The 21292-nt window shown below is 37.8% G+C and overlaps 1 non-coding gene across 1 annotated transcript; it reads right to left on the bottom strand.

Moving 5' to 3' along the window:
• Nucleotides 1-20281: 20281 nt before the first annotated feature.
• Nucleotides 20282-20389, bottom strand: LOC130937282 (small nucleolar RNA R71). The gene has a single exon (XR_009068505.1). It is a non-coding gene; the product is annotated as a small nucleolar RNA R71 (small nucleolar RNA).
• Between the last annotated feature and the right edge of the window lie 903 nt (nt 20390-21292).

The following is a 21292-nucleotide window of genomic DNA, read 5'->3' as shown; positions in this document are numbered from 1 at the left end:
CCTAAAAGATAAGATTTGAATTTAAATTCGAATTAATTAACAGATCTTCATTTGATGGGTGGGGACCACTTGATTTGTCCATTCTGCAGCTTCTAATATGTGTTTTCTGGGCTGAAAACTGGGTCAAAAACAGCCCAAAAATCGAAACCAACGTTTTCTGTATTATTGCAGACGCGCATGTGACGCGTCCACATCGTCCATGCGCTCGAGTCATTTGTGCAGATTCTAGTCCACGCGTTCGCGTCAGGCACGCGATCGCGTCATTGCAACTTCTCCATTCCGCGCGGTCGCGTAAGCCATGCGTCCGCGTCGGTCTTCGCTGGTAATCTCTTTGGTTTCTTTGTTTTCTCTGTAGAAACTTCATCAAATCCCTCCGAATGCTACCTAAAAAAAATAAAATTGCACAAAACTCAAAATAGCATCCATAGTGGCTAAAATATAATTAATTCCTAATTAAACTCAACAAATTAGATGCAAATTTACTAGGAAAAGATATACAAGATGCTCACGCATCACAACACCAAACTTAAACTGTTGCTTGTCCTCAAGCAACCAAAACTAATATAAGCTTATGATGTGAATTTGCATGAGAATAAGAGTTCGATTAAGCTCATGTCTCTTTTTATAGTGGGGTTCATAACTGTAATCCTGAATAGGTTTGGCATCTCACTCTCCTTTGAATCAAGAATGTTATTGTCATTCAGAATTAGAATCCGAATGATATTATGAATTCTCTGATCTTTACATTTCAGTTTAATCCTTGAACACAGCAACATTTACTTTAATTTATTTTTCTTTGGTGCTTTGCACCTTGAGCCTAGCCGTGACTTTAAATGTTTTATCTCAAGATTTACTTGACACAAAAACACCACAAGCACTTAACTGGAGAACTACCTTTGAGTTCTAATTTTTCTTTCAGTTACTCCCTGACAGTGGTGCTCAAAGCCTTTGGCATACTCTGTTAAACGCACTTGGTCTCGACTCTAAGTGTTCTGTCTCAAGGATTACTTGACACAGTCACACCACAAGCATATGACTAGGGAAACAACTCTTTGAGCTTTTAATCATGTCTGACCTACCTAGTCATTGATGCTCAGAGCCTTGGACCTTGCTTTTATTATTATTTTTTTTAATTTATATTTTTTTTCTTTTGCTGTTTCTTTTCCTTCAAGGATTAAATTTTTGTTTATTTCAGAGAAGTCATAATAATTCTCTAAATTCATGTTCCTTATACATCAACATCACTTGATTCAAATTCAAATATGCACTGTTCATATCATGCATTCAAAAATCACATAAAATACCACCACTTTTAAGTAAATGAGACTATTCTTAAAATTAGACTCAATTTCTCATGCAATACATCACTTCTTTTCTTTTTTTTTTTAGATTCAAGTTCAGTGAGTGGTACATGAAACATCTTTTCAGCATTAAAGAAATTAAAAAAAAAACTAGTCCTAGAATTCTAACTAATAAAAGATCATGCAACAAACAAAGCAAAATAGCAGAAAGCCAGAACATAACATAGAAAAAAAGAGGGGAGGAGTAAAAATGAAAGGAACTCAACCACCTTAGTTATCCTTAGCGGTCGTTTTATTCTTCAGGTTGTGCTCCTTAGTAAAGATGATTCGCCTCCCTTTTGTGCCAGAAAACCAATTAACGCAGCGTCATCACCAAACTTAAAGGTTTGCTTGTCCTCAAGCAAAGAAGAACTGAAAACAGAAGAGACAAATATTATGAGGAAAAAAAATAAATGGAAAAAAGAATAAGAGATAATTAGGAGGGGAGAGAGAGAGAAAGAAAACTGGGCGGCGCAAGTGACGCGGACGCGTGCAGCACGCGTACGCGTGGGTCGCGAATGTTCTTAGTGACGCGTTAGCGTTAGGCACGTGTCCGCGTGTCCTGAGTTTTGTGTGATTCACGCGAAGCCAGGCGCGTGCCCGCGCGACTTTCTGTTCGCATGGCTTGGGAGCCAAATTTTCATACAACGCGTTCACGTCATGCACGCGAACGCGTGGATGGCCATATGTGCAATTGACGCAGACGCGTCAGCCACATGTCCACGTGACCAAATTTGTGCTTTTAGCACACTTCTTGCCCCAAGCCAGCACAACTCTCTGCCCAAACACTCTTTTACGTCAAATTGGCAGGTCACGCGTTCGCATCGGTGACGTGCCCGCGTGACTGGCAAAAATCACAAACGACGCGAACGCGTCGGGTACACGAACGCGTGGGATCGTTTGTGCGAAAGGCTCCATTCCTGCGCCACTCCCACATAACTCTCTGTCAAATTTATTTTTCACGCACAAATAAGTGACGCGTACGCGTCAGCGACGCTTGCACGTCGTGTGCCTTCTCTCGCTTTTTTTTGAAATATTAAAGTATTCAGTTCCTGGAATAATATAGCTGCATGATCGGAAAATTAGTAAGAACTCAAATAAAATAAATAAGAAAACTACTACTATGAAAAATAGCTAGGGATACGAAGTTATCGCGTTGCCTCCCGATAAGCGCTTTTTTATCGTCACTAGCTTGACGGTCAGCTCCTCTAAGGAGGAGGATCATAGGGCCTCAGCTCTTCACCACTTACTTTGAACTTTTTTCCTGTATCTCCATAACGTAGCTCAATATGCTCCAGAGAGAGGATTCTGATTACTGTATAAACCCACCCATGCTGGATTGCTGGTCAACACTACCTTCATTCCTGGGAAAAACCTTCAGTGGGGATCTTTTTGTTTCTCCATCCTATGGGTACTTTCTTCTTTTTGGGAACCTCTTCCTTTGTAGATGATGCATTTCCAACACCAAACTTAGGTTTGATGTCAGGAGGAATTTTATTGACTGTTACCAAGGGAGGTTTGAGTTGCAGATTCTGCTGTGTATCATCAGGCGGTTTTTAAAGGTTTGGATATATAAGCTCAGCCTGCATGCACCTCTCTTCTTTATCTGTTGGATGTATATCTTTGAAGACATGAAAGACCAGTTGCTCATTATGCACTCTAAGCACTAATTCACCCACTTCTACATCAATCAGAGCTCTTCCAGTGGCTAGGAATGGTCTTCCTAGAATTATAGAGGCATTCTCATCCTCCCCTGTGTCCAAAATCACAAAGTCTGCTAGGAGGAAGAACTTACCCACTTTGACCAAGATATTCTCCACTAATCCGTATGCAGGCTTCATAGATTTATCTGCCATCTGCAATGCTATCTTTGTGGGTTGTGCCTCTTGGATTTGCAGCTTTTTCATCACAGATAAGGGCATTAGATTTATGCTTGCCCCCAGATCACATAGGGCTTTCTCAAAGGTTGTGCTCCCAATGGTGCATGGAATTTGAAAGCTCCCTGGATCTGGCATCTTCTTTGGCAAGTTATTTTGAATTACAGCACTACATTCCTTAGTCAGGACTACTGTCTTATCTCCCTTTAAATGCTTTTTCTTTGACAACAGCTCCTTCATGAATTTGGCATAGATAGGCATTTGCTCCAAAACCTCAGCAAAAGGAATATTGATTTGTAACTTTCTGAAGATTTCCAAGAACTTTGAGAACTGCTTGTCCTTGGTCTCCTTTTGATGTCTTTGAGGATATGGCATCTTAGGCTTGTACTCAGGAGCCTTTGGCAGTGTAGGATAAGTGTCAAGAGAGTCTGGGAATGGGTTGTCTGCACGCTTTGCAGGGGCGTGCTCTACTTCTTCCTTCTTCTCCTCTGGAGCATCCTTTTCAACTGGCTCTTCAATGACCTTGGTCTCAGAACCAGCTACTTTACCACTTCTCAATTGAATAACCTTGCAATCTTCTCCTAGGTTCACTACTGTGTCACCTTGAAATGCACTTGCAGACCTCTCAAGTATTTGCTTGCTCAGTTGGTCTACTAGCACCTCTAAATTTCTAATAGAGGCTCTGGTTTCCTGCATAACTTGTGCTTCTGCACTTGCCACCTGTCCACTTATCACAGTGATAGCCTTGCATTCCTCTCTTGGATTTGGAATTGTGTTACTAGGAAGGCTATTAGTGGTCCTCTGATCAATTTCATTAACTCTGGTGGCTGTTTGACCCAATTGAATATCCAGGTTCTTGATGGATGCTCTGGTTTCCTATCTAAAACCTGTCAATATTGCTTCCAAATCATTGTTCTGTTGAAAACCGACATGAGAATTATTGTTGATGTTTTGAGGTCTCTGAGGTTGATCCCTCCATCCAAAATTTGGGTGATTCCTCCATCCCGGGTTGTATGTCTTAGAATGTGGGTCATTGTTGGGATTCTTAGGACCACTCCCCATGTAATTCACCTGTTCAAAAGAAGGTTGAGCATAATCATAATTATCATTTTGCACAAAATTACCTGCCATGTCATAGGAGACTTCCTGTGGTGGATTTTGGGTGTTGATAGCTGAGACTTGCATGCCACCCATCTATTGAGTAAGTAGATTTATTTGCTAAGACATCAGCTTGTTCTGAGCAAGAAGAGCATTAATAGCATCTACTTCCAACACACCTCTCTTTTGAGGCGTTTCAGAATTCATAGGATTCCTGTTAGAGGAGTATAAATATTGGTTGCTTGCAACCAATTCAATCAGCTCAATAGTCTCCTCCGGTGTCTTCTTCTTGTGCAATGAATCTCCTGCAGAATTGTCTAAGTATATTTTGGACATTTCACCCAAGCCTTCATAAAATATGTCTATTTGTGTCCATTTGGAGAACATGTCTAGAGGGCATTGCCTAGTCAGTAGCTTGTATCTCTCCCAAGCTTCATACAAAGTCTCACCATCCTTCTGTCTGAAGGTCTGAACCTCCACCCTAAGCTTAGTCAGCTTCTTTGGTGGGAAAATTTTTTTGAGAAACTCAGTAACCACCTTGTTCCAAGTATCCAAACTGTCCTTGGGTTGAGAATCTAGCCATAGTTTTGCTCCATCCCTCAGAGCAAACGGGAAGAGCATTAGTTTGTACACATCTGGGTTCACTCCATTTGTCTTCACAGTATGACAAATCTGCAGAAAACTTGAAATGAATTGATTTGGGTCTTCGTGGGGGAGACCATGATACTGGCAGTTTTGTTGCACCAGGGTGACTAGTTGAGGCTTCAACTCGAAGTTGTTCGCAGCAATAGGAGGCACTACGATGCTTTTTCCATAAAGATCTGTGGTAGGAGAAGAGTAAGAGCCAAGCACTCTCCTTTGTTGCTCATTCCTATTCGGGTTTGCCGCATTGGGATTATCAGCATTGTTAGCATTCATAGTGGATTCTGCAGCCTTGTACAATTTTGCCTGTTGTAAACATCGCCTATAAGTCCTTTCTGGTTCAGGATCAAAGTATAAGAGATGTTCTTTGTCTCTGTTCCTGCGCATAAACAAACAGAAAACAAGAAAGATTGGGAATCTCTACATCAGAGTGCAGAGAATTCCCAGTGAAGTAACTCTGTGTAAAGAGATAAAAATATTGAATAAAATAAATAGAAGAAAAATAATAAATAGTCAACACCAAACTTAATTTCAGAAATTAAGAACAATATTGGTGCTATTTATTTAAATTTTTTTTTTGAAAATTTGAAATTTAATTAAAATATGTTTATTAATTTTTTTTTAATTTCTTTAATGGTGAAAAGATGTTTCATGTACCACTCACTGAACTTGAATCTAAAAAGAAAAGAAAATGAAGTGATGTATTGCATGAGAAATTGAGTTTAATTATAAGAATAGTCTTATTTACTTAAATATGGTGGTATTTTCTGTGATTTTTGAATGCATGATATGAACAGTGGATATTTGAATTTGAATCAAGGGATGTTGATGTATAAGGAACAGGAATTTAGAGAATTATTATGACTTCTCTGAAATAAACAAAAATGTAATCCTTGAAGCAAAGGAAACAGCAAAAAAAATCATTATATAAATAAATAAATAATAATAAAAGCAAGGTCCAAGGCTCTGAGCATCAATGACAAGGGAGGTCAGACATGATTAAAAGCTCAAAGAGTTGTTTCCCTAGTCATATGCTTGTGGTGTGATTGTGTCAAGTAATCCTTGAGACAGAACACCTAGAGTCGAGATCAATTACATTTAACAGAGTATGCCAAAGGCTTTGAGCACCACTGTCTGGGAGTAACTGAAAGAAAAATCAGGACTCAAAGAGAGTCCACCAGTTAAGTACTTGTGGTATTTTTGTGTCAAGTAATCTTTGAGACAAAATATTTAAAGTCACGGCTAGGCTCAAGGTGCAAAGCACCAAAGAAAAATAAATTAAACTAAATTTTGCGGTGTTCAAGGATTAAACTGAAATATAAAGATAAGAGAATTCATAATATTATCCGGATTCTAATTCCAAATGACAATGACATCCTTCTGATTCAAAGGAGAGTGAGATGCCAAACCTATTCAAGATTACAGTTATAAACCCCACTATAAAAAGAGACATGAGCTTAATCAAACTCTCATTCTCATGCAAATTCGCATCATAAGTTTATATTAGTTTTGGTTGCTTGAGAACAAGCAACAGTTTAAGTTTGGTATTGTGATGCGTGAGCATCTTATCTATCTTTTCCTAGTGAATTTGCATCTAAATTGTTGAGTTTAATTTAGAATTAATTATATTTTAGCCACTATGGATGCTATTTTGAGTTTTGTGCAATTTTATTCATTTTAGGTAGCATTCGGATGGATTTGATGAAGTTTCTGCAGAGAAAAAGAAAAAACCAAAGGGATGACCAGCGAAGACCGACGCGGACGCATGGCTCACGCGACAGCGCGGAATGGAGAAGTTGCAATGACGCGATCGCGTGCCTGATGCGAACGCGTGGACTAGAATCTGCACAAATGACGCGAGCACATGGACGACGCGGACGCGTCACATGCGCGATCTGCAATAATACAGAAAAAGCTGGTTACGATTTCTGGGCTGTTTTTGACCCAGTTTCCAGCCCAGAAAACACAGATTAGAAGCTGCAGAATGGACAAATCAAGTGGTCCCCACCCATCAACTGAAGATCTGTTAATTAATTCGAATTTAAATTCAAATCTTATCTTTTAGGAAAAGATATTATTTTTAATTTTAGATTTTAAACCTATTAGGATTAGTAATAAATAGGAACTCTGTACATTTTAGATAGATACCAGATTGTTATCAGAACCCTTATTTTTCTTCTCTGAACCATGAGCAACTAATCCTTCATTGTTAAGGTTAGGAGCTCTGTCTATTTGTATGGATTTATTCGTTTGATCTTTCTAATTTAATTCATGTCTTGATTTATATTTCAATAATTGTTTTCGTTCTTCATTTTATGAAATATGGGTGGAACGGAAGTATGACCCATGTTCTAATTGAGTTCTTGTAAAACTTGGAAAAGCTCTTTACTTGAACAACAGCTTGAAAACATATTATACTGAATTTTAATTGTTTGTATTTAACGGGATACGTGACATATAATCCCCTTATTTTTGGATAATTAGAATTCTTTTGGCATATAAACTAGAAATTGATCATCACTTTCTAATTGGAATTAATTGACCAAGGAATTGGCAATTAATGAATTTTAGAGGAGACTAGGAAGGTCTAAGGAATTAGGGTCTAGTCATATATAGTTTGCCATGAAATTAAATCTTGCATGATTAAAATAGTTAGTAAGAAAATAAATCTAGAAAAATAGATAACTCTGAAACCTTAACTGTTTTCTCTAATATTTTATTCCCAACTTATTAATCTGCCTATCTTTGATATTCTAAATTTACACTTAAACTTTTTGAACATCTCAAAACCAATTTCTGCTTGCCTAACTAAGCTTATCACTTAATAACTGTTGCTTAATCCATCAATCCTCATGGGATCGACCCTTACTCACGTAAGGTATTACTTGGTACGACCCAGTGCACTTGCCGGTTAGTAGTGTGGGTTGTAAAATACCGCATCAAGTTTTTGTCTTTACTTTTTAATATAACGACTATGAAGTTTTGGTAATCAACACTCTTGGGGCCTTGTCACTTGCTTTAACTTACTTAAAGGCTTTCTGCGCCTAGTTTGGGACCCCGGAGGCTACTGGAACTCCAAATATTGGTGGAGATTACTGGATTAATACAAGCACAAGCCACCATGACAAGAAGCTCACCAGAATGTCCAACTTAAGGACTTTAACTAAAAGTGCTGGGTGGGAGACAACCCACCATGGTATGATCGTTCCTTTTTTTTTAGTTTTAATTTTAGTCTGTTTTTGAGTTCTGATTGAACCTGGATCATGCATAGCATTCATATTAAGCATTTCATTCTGCATATTGCATAAAAAAAACGCACGCGACGCGGCAGCGTCGCCGTTGGTGCGTTGGGAAGAAAATAAATTGAACAGAGAGTCACGCGAAAGCGTGGCTGGAGGCGTGCCTTTGGCACAACTTGATCCATGCGACCGCGTCGCTGACGCATCCGCGTCATATGGAAAAAATGCTTCCCACGCGTCCGCGTCACCCACGCGAATGCGCGCCTCAAAATCGACGTAAAAAGGGTGTATGGCCGAGAGTTGAGCTAGAAGTGGGCTGGACTCGTGCTAGAAGCACCAGCCTTTCCACGCGTACGTGTATCCCACGCGTCGACACCGTTTTCAAATTCAGGCCATCCATGCGATCACGTCACCCACGCGACCGCGTCACCCTAAATTTTGGCAAAATGAGTTTCAAATAGAAAGTTGTGCGAGCGCGCGGCTGCCCTCGCGCCACTAGCACAAACCATGTCACGCGTTCGCGTGACCGACGCTCCCGCGTCACCTCACTTACGTGCTTCCCGCGCAAACGCGTGCGTCACGCGTCCGCGTCACCAGCGGCGCACATCTTATCTTAATCTGCCAAAATATCTTATTTTTTTTCCCCAAATCCTACTTTTTTCTCTTCCTTTCTTATTTCTTCCTTCCATCTTCTTCCTTCTTTCTTATTCCTTCTTTCTCCTTTCTTTTTTATTTTCATGCATTTTTATGTTGGTGTTGGAAATTTATTTGGGTCATTATTTCCCATATTTTGCTTGTGGATTATTAAAAGGAACTGTTTGACAATTATATATTATTTTTATAGGGTTGCTTGCATGTTCAATTTAATACTTTCAATACCTTATTTACCATGCATGCTATGTATTTGTGAAAACACCCGTATGGCGTTGTGCACTACTTTTATATTTTTCTACTACTCTAAATCCTTGCTTTTCACAAAACCCTTTTTATATTTTATTAATTAAATATAATTGTTATTACAAATATGTTGTTAGTTTGAAAGACTTTGTAATTTAACTTGGACATTGAATGCTTGATCTATGCTACTTATGCCCTTGCCGGCATGCCAATAAACACCTAGCATTGAATTTTCTTCACATGCACTTCCTATATTTCAATTGTTAATTTGCCACATGTAGTCATGACCATGTGTTCACATCATCATCCATTCCTGTGCATTGATTACCACCTTTCCCATTCTCTTCCTTGCTCTAAACCTTAGCTTTAAAAGTTACTTTCTTTATCCCTTTTTCAGGATGGCCACCAAGAAGGGTAGAGAGAAAGCTACTCCCAAACCGCCGGCAAGGAAAGGAACAAAAAAAAAAGAGCACCAGTTAAGGAACCACAACCCCCATCCACCTGCACATCTCAGCATGCACCGAGGACGGTGCAATCTTTAAGTGTGGGGAGGTCGATACCGATCTCCACGGGTTAGTTAGTCCCTTCTCAACACCAATGTTAATTTGTTAATTGTTGCATTTGCATGTTTGTTTGATTTTATGCATTTAGCCACTACTTGGTTGAAGTAATATTTTCTTTTTCAAGAAATTTTTATAGTATTTCACTAATTTAAATTGAAAATTTTTTGTTAAATTTGTTTAAAGTTGTATTTGGAACATGGTTTTTGAGCCAAAGAACACACAACCCATGAGATTTTAAGCTTATTTATATGGTTACATTGTTTAACCATAATATTTTATTCTTGTGTGTTTTCTTCTCTATAATTACAATCTTTGCTTTGTTCCATTCTATATGTCCATTATTTAGTGTATTTATATGCCTACATATGATTGAGGCCATTGTTTAAATTCCTCACTTATTCCAAATTGGCCTACCTTTTACATCACCCTTGTTAGCCCCCTTGAGCTTTTTAAATCCCCTCTTGTTCTATAACCACATTACTAGCCTTAAGCAGAAAAACAAATTAAAAATCCCAAGTGAATCTTTGGTTAGCTTAAGATAGAAATTATGCATCAACTAAGTGTGGGGAAACTGTGGGAACATGGGTTAATAAGGGAATGTATCATGTTTCTAATTTATTTGAATATTGGGAATTTGGAAACCTACTCATGAAAAACCAAAATAGAAAAATAATGGAAAATCCATATGCATTGATAAGTTATGTTTGCCTTTATGATTAAAAAAAAAATTCAATAAATAAGTAAACAAATAAGGGGACAGAATTACCCCAATGTCAAGTTGAAAGATCAATGCACATGTGATAAAAGTAAAGAAATATCAAAAATTTGGTACATGAGTATGAGAATCATACAAAAGTGGGAATTATGGGAGGCTAAGTATAATTTTAAAATTTGTATAGAGTATGTATTTGTTAGGTGAGATCTTAGACTACTCAAGGATTCACTTTACTAGCTCACTTAGCCTTATATATATACCCTTACCTTCACCTTAGCCCCATTACAACCTTTGAAAAGACCTCATGATGTTTGCATTGGTACATTAAATATTGTTGATTGGTTAGGTAAAGAACAAAGTTTAGAAACATGAATAGGGAAGAATAGAGTGATTAACCCTAGACACTTGAGAGACTAGAGCGATATACACTACCAGTAAGGGTTCAATGCTTGATTCTATGTTCCCTGCTTTCATGAGCTATCTTCTTCTTGCAAGTTATTCATATTGTATTTTGTGATTTGAATTAGTGAAATCCAGTTCATATTTGTTCTTGAAAGATTTATTTACTTTTTCACCAAGTAGGTAGAATCATCTTTGCATGTAGTTGCATTCACATTCATAGGTTGCATTGCATAAGTCTTGCCTTTCCCTACTCATTTATTTGGTCTCCTTGAGTTTAGCATGAGGACATGCTAATGTTTAAGTGTGGGGAGGTTGATAAACCACTATTTTATGGTTTACAATGTGTTTAATTGTGTGGTTTTATCATGGTCTTTACCCACTTAATCATATATTTAGCATGCATTTATATTTCCTTCCTAAAATTATTACATGATTTAAAACATGCTTCTTTGGTCTTAGTTTAGCTAATCTTAATCCTCTCTTATTACCATTCGATGCCTTAATCTGTGTGTTAAGTGTTTCAGGCTTTATAGGGCATGAATGAGTGAGAGATTGGGAAGGAAGCTTGCAAAAATGGAAGGAACACAAGAAATTGAGGAGATGACCAGCGAGAAGTGACGCGTATGCGTCAGCGACGCGACCGCGCGAAAGAAAGGAATTCGCAGTGACACAGCCATGCCTAGACCTTGTTCTTATGTATTTTCAACGGTGGAGTTTCTACACACCATAGATTAAGGTGTGGGGCTCTGCTGTACCTCGAGTATTAATGCAATTACTATTGTTCTTCTATTCAATTCAGCTTGTTCTTGTTCCAAGATATTCATTCGCACTTAAGAACTTGATGAATGTGATGATTATGTGACGTCATCATCATTCTCACTTATGAACGCGTGCCTGACAACCACTCCCGTTCTACAAGCAAACAAGGCTTGAATGTTTATCTCTTGGATTCCTTAATCAGAATCTTCGTGGTATAAGCTAGAATTGATGGCGGCATTCAAGAGAATCCAGAAGGTCTAAACCTTGTCTGTGGTATTCTGAGTAGGATTCAATGATTGAATGACTGTGATGAGCTTCAAACTCCTGAAGGCTGGGCGTTAGTGACAGACGCAAAAGAATCAATGGATTCTATTCCAACCTGATTGAGAACCGACAGATGATTAGCCGTGCCGTGACAGGGTGCGTTGAACATTTTCACTGAGAGGACGGGACTGTAGCCACTAACAATGGTGATGCCCAACATACAGCTTGCCATGGAAAGGAGTAAGAAGGATTGGATGAAGACAGTAGGAAAGCAGAGAGACGGAAAGGACAAAGCATCTCCATTCGCTTATCTGAAATTCTCACCAATGAATTACATAAGTATCTCTATATTGTTTTATGCTTTATTCGTATATCACCCATACCCATTTGAATTTGCCTGACTGAGATTTATAAGATGACCATAGCTTGCTTCATACCAACAATCTCCGTGGGATTGACCTTTACTCGCGTAAGGTTTATTACTTGGACGACCTAGTGCACTTGCTGGTTAGTTGTGCGAAGTTGTGAAATTATGTTTAGACCATGGTATTGAGCACCAAGTTTTTGGAGCCATTACCGGGGATTGTTTAAGGATTGAAAATTAGAGATCACAATTTCGTGCACTAAGTTTTTGGCGCTGTTGCCGGGGATTGTTTCGAGTATGGACAACTGACGGTTCATCTTGTTGCTTAGATTAGGTATTTTTTCAGTGTTCTTAAGAATGAATTCTAGTGTTTCAAGGTGATGTTCTTATCATCACCAAAGCTGATTGATTCTCATCAATTTAGCTCTTGAATGCAAGTCCTGCTGAAGCTTGGCTAGCCATGTCTAATTTCTTTAGACTAAAGCTTTAGACTAACATTGTATGATTCCTGGAATTCTCATTAAGAATTTTGATACCTTTATTTTCTTTTCCACTTAATTTTCGAAAAATCCAAAAAAAATTACAAAATCATAAAAACCAAAAATACTGTATGTCTCTTCTTGAGTCTAGTGTCCCATTTTAAGTTTGGTGTCAATTGCATGTTTCTGTTCTTCTTGCATTTTTCGAATTCATGCTTGAGTCTTCATTGATCTTCAAGTTGTTCTTGATGATTTCCTTGCTCTGATCTTTAAATTCTCTTGACTTGAGTGTTTTGTTGTTTCTCATATGTATTCTCATTTTGTTAGTGTCAATGGTATACAAACTGCTAAGTTTGGTGTCTGATGAGCGGATAATTTATACGCTTTTTGCCATTGTTTTTAGGTATTTTTAGTAAGTTCAAGCTACTTTTAGGGATGTTTTCATTAGTTTTTATGTTAAATTCACATTTCTGGACTTTACTATGAGTTTGTGTGTTTTTCTGTAATTTCAGGTAATTTCTGGCTGAAATTGAGGGACTTGAGCAAAGCTCTGAAAAAGGCTGACAAAAGGACTGCTGATGCTGTTGGAATCTGACCTCCCTGTACTCGAAATGGATTTTCTGAAACTACAGAACTCCAAATGGCGCGCTCTTAATGGCGTTGGAAAGTAGACATCCAGAGCTTTCCAGCAATATATAATAGTCCACACTTTATTCGGAAATTGATGACGTAAAGTGGCGCTCAATGCCAAGTATATGCTGCTGTCTGGAGTTAAACGCCAGAAACACGTCATAACCCGGAGTTGAACGCCAGAAACACGCTATAACTCGGCGTTCAACTCCAAGAAAAGTCTCAGCTCGTGGATAGATCAAGCTTAACCCAAGCATACACCAAGTGGGCCCCGGAAGTGGATTTATGCATCAATTACTTACTCATGTAAACCCTAGTAGCTAGTCTAGTATATATAGGACTTTTAACTATTGTATTAGACATCTTTTGATCACTTTAGATCTAAGGAACATCTGGGGGTGCATAGTCCTTAGACCATGAGGGCTGGCCATTCGGCCATGCCTGAACTTTTCACTTATGTATTTTCAACGGTGGAGTTTCTGCACACCATAGATTAAGGGTGTGGAGCTCTGCTGTACCTCAAGTTTCAATACAATTACCATTACCTTATATTCAATTCTCTTTTATTCTTATTCCAAGATATACGTTGCACTTCAAATTGATGAATGTGATGATCCGTGACACTCATCATCATTCTCACCTATGAACACGCGTGACTGACAACCACTTCCGTTCTACTCTAGGCCAGGCGCATATCTCTTAGATTCCCCAACAGAATCTTCGTGGTATAAGCTAGATAGATGGCGGCATTCATGGGGATCCGGAAAGTCTAACCTTGTCTGTGGTATTCCGAGTAGGATCCCTGGAATCCGGAAAGTCTAACCTTGTTTGTGGTATTCCGAGTAGGATTCCGGTATTGAATGACTGTGACGAGCTACAAACTCCTGAAGGCTGGGCGTTAGTGACAGACGCAAAAGAATCAAGGGATTCTATTCCAGCCTGATTGAGAACCGACAGATGATTAGCCGTGCTGTGACAGAGCATTTGGACCATTTTCACTGAGAGGATGGGATGTAGCCATCAACAAGGGTGATGCCTCCAGACGATTAGCCATGCAGTGACAGCGCATAGGACCATTTTCCCGAGAGGATAAAAAGTAGCCATTGAAGACGGTGATGCCCTACATACAGCTTGCCATGGAAAGGAGTAAGAAGGATTGGATGAATGTAATAAGAAAGTAGAGATTCGAGAGGATTCTAGCATCTCCACACGCCTATCTGAAATTCCCACCATTAATTTACATAAGTATTTCTATCTTATTTTATTTTCTGTTTATTATTAATTTTCGAACTCATCATAAACTATTTTAATCTGCCTAACTGAGATTTACAAGGTGACCATAGCTTGCTTCATACCAACAATCTCTGTGGGATCGACCCTTACTCACGTAAGGTATTACTTGGATGACCCAGTACACTTGCTGGTTAAGTTGAACGGAGTTGTGTCCACACATAGCAAAGAGCCATAATAATGATTCCATACAATAACAAAAAGTACTACATTGATGTGATCACAATTTCGTCCACCAAGTTTTTGGCGCCGTTTCCGGGGATTGTTCGAGTATGGACAACTGACGGTTCATCTTGTTGCTCAGATTAGGTAATTTTCTTTTTATTTTCTTTTCAAAAATCTTTCAAAAAATTTTTCTTTATTTTCGTTTTTCAAAAAAATAATTTTCGAAAAATATAATAAAAATACAAAAAAATCATAAAATCACAAAAATAAAAAATATTTTGTGTTTCTTGTTTGAGTCTTGAGTCAATTTTTAAGTTTGGTGTCAATTGCATGCTTTAAAAAAAAATTTTTCTTGCATTTTTCGAAAACTCCATGCATTCATAGTGTTCTTCATGATCTTCAAGTTGTTCTTGGTAAGTCTTCTTGTTTGATCTTGATGTTTTCTTGTTTTGTGTTGTTTGTTGTTTTTCATATGCATTTTTCGTTTGTTAGAGTCCATGCATTAAAGATTTCTAAGTTTGGTGTCTTGCATGTTTTCTTTGCATCAAAATTTTTTCAAAAACATGTTCTTGATGTTCATCATAATCTTCAAATTGTTCTCAGTGTTCATCTTGACATTCATAGTGTTCTTGCATGCATCTTGTGTTTTGATCCAAAATTTTTATGTTTTGGGTCATGTTTGTGTTTTTCTCTCTCATAATTAAATATTCAAAAATAAAAAATATATCTTTTCCTTTTTTCTCTCCAAATTTTTGAAATTTTGGGTTGACTTGGTCAAAAAATTTTAAAATTAGTTGTTTCTTACAAGTCAAGTCAAATTTTCAAAAATTTAAAAATCTTATCTTTTCAAAATCTTTTTCAAAAATCATATCTTTTCCAATTTTTCCTCTTTTTCAAAAATTTCAAAAAATCTTTTTCAAAATATTTTCAAAATCTTTTTCTTACCTTTATATCAAATTTTCAAAAATTAGCTAACAATTAATGTGATTGATTCAAAAATTTGAAGTTTGTTACTTGCTTGTTAAGAAAGGTTCAATCTTTAAATTCTAGAATCATATCTTGTAGTTACTTGTTAGTTAAGTAATTAATTTTAATTTTAAAAATTAAATCTTTTTCAAACATATCTTTTTATCACATCTTCTTATCTTATCTTTTTATCATATCCTTTTCAAAATTTTATCTTTTTCAAAAATTTGATTTTAAAAATATCTTATCTAACTTCTTATCTTCTTATCTTTTTAAAATTTGATTTTAATATCTTTTTCAACTAACTATTTGACTTTTTGTTTGTTTCTTATCTTTTTCAAAACCACCTAACTACTTTTCCCTCTCTGATTTTCGAAAATATCTCACCTCTTTTTCAAAAACTCTTTTTGTTCTAAATTTCAATTTTAATTATATCTTATCTTTAATTTTCAAAAGTTACTAACCCTTTTTTAAAATTAATTTCGAATTTTCTATCCCTTCTCACTTATTCTATTTAATTATTTAATTACTAACACTTCTCTTCACCTCTCTCCATCTAAATATCCGAACCCACTCTTCTACATTCTTCTCCCCTTTCTTCTTCTACTAACATAAAGGAATCTTGATGAGCGGATAATTTGTATACTTTTTGGCATTGTTTTTAGTATGTTTTTAGTATGATCTAGTTAGTTTTTAGTATATTTTTATTAGTTTTTAGTTAAAATTCACTTTTCTGGACTTTTACTATGAGTTTGTGTGTTTTTTCTGTGATTTCAGGTATTTTCTGGCTGAAATTGAGGGACCTGAGCAAAAATCTGATCCAGAGACTCAAAAGGACTGCAGATGCTGTTGGATTCTGACCTCCCTGCACTCGAAGCGGATTTTCTGGAGCTACAGAAGCCCAATTGGCACGCTCTCAACGGCGTTGGAAAGTAGACATCCTGGGCTTTCCAGCAATATATAATAGTCCATACTTTGCCCAAGATTTGATGGCCCAAACCGGCGTTCAAAGTCACCTCAAGAAATCCCAGCGTTAAACGCTGGAACTGGCACCCAAATGGGAGTTAAACGCCCAAACTGGCACTAAAGCTGGCGTTTAACTCCAAGAAGAGTCTCTACACGAAATTGCTTCATTGCTCAGCCCAAGCACACACCAAGTGGGCCCGGAAGAGAATTTTTATGTCATTTACTCATTTCTGTACACCCTAGGCTACTAGTTTCTTATAAGTAGGACCTTTTACTATTGTATTAGGAGCTTTTGATCATGTTTTGATGATTAAACCCTCTTTGGGAGGCTGGCCATTCGGCCATGCCTAGACCTTGTTCTTATGTATTTTCAACGGTGGAGTTTCTACACACCATAGATTAAGGTGTGGAGCTCTGCTGTACCTCGAGTATTAATGCAATTACTATTGTTCTTCCATTCAATTCCACTTGTTCTTTTACCAAGATATCACTTGTTCTTCAACATGATGAAGGTGATGATTGACGCCCATCACCATTCTCACCCATGAACAAGGTGACTGACAACCATTCTGTTCTACAAGCATCTGAGGCTTAGTGAATATCTCTTGGATTTCTGATTGCACGATGCATGGTTGATCGCCTGACAAACGAGTGCTCGCCTGACAAACGAGCCAGCCATTCCGTGAGATCAGAGTCTTCGTGGTATAGGCAAGAACTGATGGCAGCATTCAAGAGAATCCGGAAGGTCTAACCTTGTCTGTGGTATTCTGAGTAGGATTCAATGATTGAATGACTGTGACGTGCTTCAAACCTGTAACCTACTGGGCGTTAGTGACAGACGCAAAAGAGTTATTCTATTCCGGTAGGGGAGGGAACCAAACCGGTGATTGGCAGCACTGTGACAGAGTGTGTGCATTAGCTTTCACTGCGCGGATGGGAGGTAGCTGCTGACAACAGTGAGACCCTATACGAGCTTGCCATGGAAAGGAGTAAGAAGGGTTGGATGAAGACAGTAGGAAAGCAGAGAGACGGAAGGGAAGGCATCTTCATGCGCTTATCTGAAGTTCCTACCAATGAATTACATAAGTATCACTATCTTTATCTTTTATGCTATTTTCGTTCATCACCATATATATCTGAGTCTGCCTGACTAAGATTTACAAGATGACCATAGCTTGCTTCAATACTAACAATCTCCGTGGGATCGACCCTTACTCACGTAAGGTTTATTACTTGGACGACCCAGTGCACTTGCTGGTTAGTTGTGCGAAGTTGTGTAATGCCATGGTATTGAGCGCACCAAGTTTTTGGAGCCATTACCAGGGATTATGAGAGTTGTGAAAAAGTATAGTTCACAATTTCGCGCACCAAGTTTTGGCGCCGTTGCCGGGGATTGTTCTAGTTTTGGGCAAGCCTTTGGTAACATCAGTGCCAAAATCCGGCAACAACATCAAATTTTTGGTGTTATTGCCCGGGATTGTTCAGGCTGGACAACTGACGGTTCATCTTGTTGCTTAGATTAGGTACTTTTTTTTCGAAATTCTTGAAGATGAATTCTAGAGTTTCATGATGATTTGTTGAAATCTGGCTGGCTGAGAAGCCATGTCTAATCTGATTGGACCGAGATTTCAACTTATCACCACAAGAGCTTGTTGATTTCGTATCAATCTTGCTTTTGAGCAGTGATTTGCTAAGGCTTGGCTGACCTTTGGTCATGTCTAGTGTTTTGGACCGAAGCTTCTTTGGAAGCTTGGCTGGCTGTGAAGCCATGTCTAATTCCTGGACCGGAGTCTTAGACTAGCATTGCACTGATTCCTGGAATTCTCATTAAGAATTTTGATACCTTTTTCCACTTAATTTTCGAAAAAAAAAAAATTCAAAAACCATAAAATCCAAAAATATTTCTTGTTTGAGTCTAGAGTCTCATCTTAAGTTTGGTGTCAAATGCATGTTTTTGTTACATTTTCGAATCCATGCATATATTTCTGTTTTGATCTTTGAATTCTATTGACTTGAGTATTTTGTGTGTCTCATATGCATTTCAGTTCATTAGTGTCAGTAGTACACAAACTGCTAAGTTTGGTGTCTTGCATGCATTGTTATTTGATTCTTGTTGCATTTTGATTATTAAAAATCCAAAAATATTTTTAATTTGTGTCTTTTCAAGTCAATGATATAAGGGATTGAAGATTCAGAACACACTGCAGAGGAATTATACAGAAAAAGCTGAGCATTCAAAAATGCCCAGTGAAGAAGGCAGACTGGCGTTTAAACGCCAGCCAGGGCACCTGGTTGGGCGTTTAACGCCCAAAAAGGTAGCATTTTGGGCGTTAAACGCCAGAATGTATACCATTCTGGGCGTTTAACGCCAGGATGGTGCTAGGGGGAAGATTTTGTTTTCAAATCAATTTTTTTCAAGTTTTCTAAATCAAATCTTTTTCAAATCATATCTTTTCAATCAAATGTTTTCAAAATCAATTTCTTTCCTTTTTCAAAGATACTTACTAACAATTAATGATTTGATTGAACATCTCAAATTTGATGCCTTTTCTGTTGAGAAAGGTTTAATGTTTGAATCATATCTATTCTTGTTAGGCAAGTCATTAATTTTCAAAATCATATCTTTTTCAAATTGTTTTCAAATCATATCTTCTAAAATTGTTTTCAAATCATATCTTCTCAATCACATCTTTTTTAAAACCATAACTTTTCAATCAAATCTTTTTAACCTCATCTTTTTCAAAATAGTTTTCAATCAAATCTTTTTGACTTCTAATTTCAAAATCTTTTTCAAAAATCACTTGATTTCTCTTCCACTTTCAATTTTCGAAAATTATCAATCAAATTTTCAAAATGTTTTCAAAATCTTTTAATTGAATTTTCGAAAATCTTCTTCCCTCCTTCTCACATCCTTCTATTTATGGAGTACCACTCCTTCTAAATGCACAATTCGAACCTTATCTAATTAAAGTTCGAATTCTTCTTCCCCTTCTTCTTTCTATTTCTCTTTTCCTCTGACATTTCAAGGAATCTCTACACTGTGACATAGAGGATTCCATATTTTCTTGTTCTCTTCTCTTTCATATGAGCAGGAGCAGAGACAAAGGCATTCTTGTTGAAGCTGACCCTGAACCCGAAAGGACCTTGAAGAGAAAGCTAAGAGAAGCCAAAGCACAACTCTCTTTAGAGGACCTGACCGAATTCTTCAAGGAAGAAGAACCCATGGCAGCCGAAAACAACAACAATGCCAACAATGCAAGGAAGGTGCTGGGTGACTTTACTGCACCTACTCCTGATTTTTATGGGAGAAGCATCTCTATCCTGCCATTGGAGCAAACAACTTTGAGCTTAAGCCTCAATTAGTTCTCTAATGCAACAGAATTGCAAGTTCCATGGACTTCCAATGGAAGATCCTCATCAGTTTTTAGCTGAATTCTTGCAAATCTGTGACACAGTCAAGACTAATGGGGTTAACCCTGAGGTCTACAGACTGATGCTATTCCCTTTTGCTGTAAGAGACAGAGCTAGAATATGGTTGGATTCTCAACCTAAAGAAAGCTTGGACTCTTGGAAAAAGCTAGTCAATGCCTTATTGGCAAAGTTCTTTCCACCACAAAGATGGAGTAAGCTTAGAGTGGAAGTCCAAACCTTCAGACAGAAGGATGGAGAATCCCTCTATGAAGCTTGGGAAAGATACAAGCAATTAATCAGAAAATGTCCTTCAGACATGCTTTCTGAATGGAGCATCATAGGTATTTCTATGATGGTCTCTGAACTATCCAAGATGTCTTTGGATAGCTCTGCTGGAGGATCTCTTCATCTGAAGAAGACGCCTGCAGAAGCTCAAGAGCTGATTGAAATGGTTGCAAATAACCAATTCATGTACACTTCTGAAAGGAATCCTGTGAATAATGGGACTAGTCAGAAGAAAGGAGTTCTTGAGATTGATGCTCTGAATGCCATACTGACTCAGAATAAGATATTGACTCAACAAGTCAATTTGATTTCTCAAAGTCTGTCTGGAATGCAAAATGCACCAAACAGTAGTAAGGATGCTTCATCTGAAGAAGAAGCTTATGATCCTGAGAACCCTTCCATGGAAGAGGTGAATTTCCTAGGAGAACCCTATGGAAATACCTACAATTCTTCATGGAGAAATCACCCAAATCTCTCATGGAAGAATCAAGAGAGACCTCAACAAGGTTTCAATAACAATAATGGTGGAAGAAACAGGTTTAGCAATGGCAAGCCTTTTCCATCATCTTCTCAGCAACAGACAGAGAGTTCTAAGCAGAATACTTCTGACTTAGCAACAATGGTCTCTGATCTAATAAAGACCACTCAAAGTTTCATGAATGAAACAAGGTCCTCCATCAGAAATTTGGAAGGACAAGTGGGTCAGCTGAGCAAGAAAATTACTGAACTCCCTCCTAGTACTCTCCCAAGTATTACAGAAGAAAATCCAAAAGGAGAGTGCAAAGCCATAACCATGGCCGAATGTGGAGAGGAAAGAGAGGAGGAGGACGCCACTGAGGAAGACCTCAGTGGGCGTGTACCAATCTCCTCTGAGTTCCAATGGGAATCTGAGGCTCAAAATGAGACCATAGAGATTCCATTGGACTTACTTCTGCCATTC

Source organism: Arachis stenosperma, chromosome 6 (genome assembly GCF_014773155.1).
Source record: "Arachis stenosperma cultivar V10309 chromosome 6, arast.V10309.gnm1.PFL2, whole genome shotgun sequence".
Classification (NCBI taxonomy): Eukaryota; Viridiplantae; Streptophyta; class Magnoliopsida; order Fabales; family Fabaceae; genus Arachis; species Arachis stenosperma.
The sequence above is the reverse complement of the archived record's forward strand: the minus strand, read 5'-3'. Positions and strand labels throughout refer to the sequence as shown.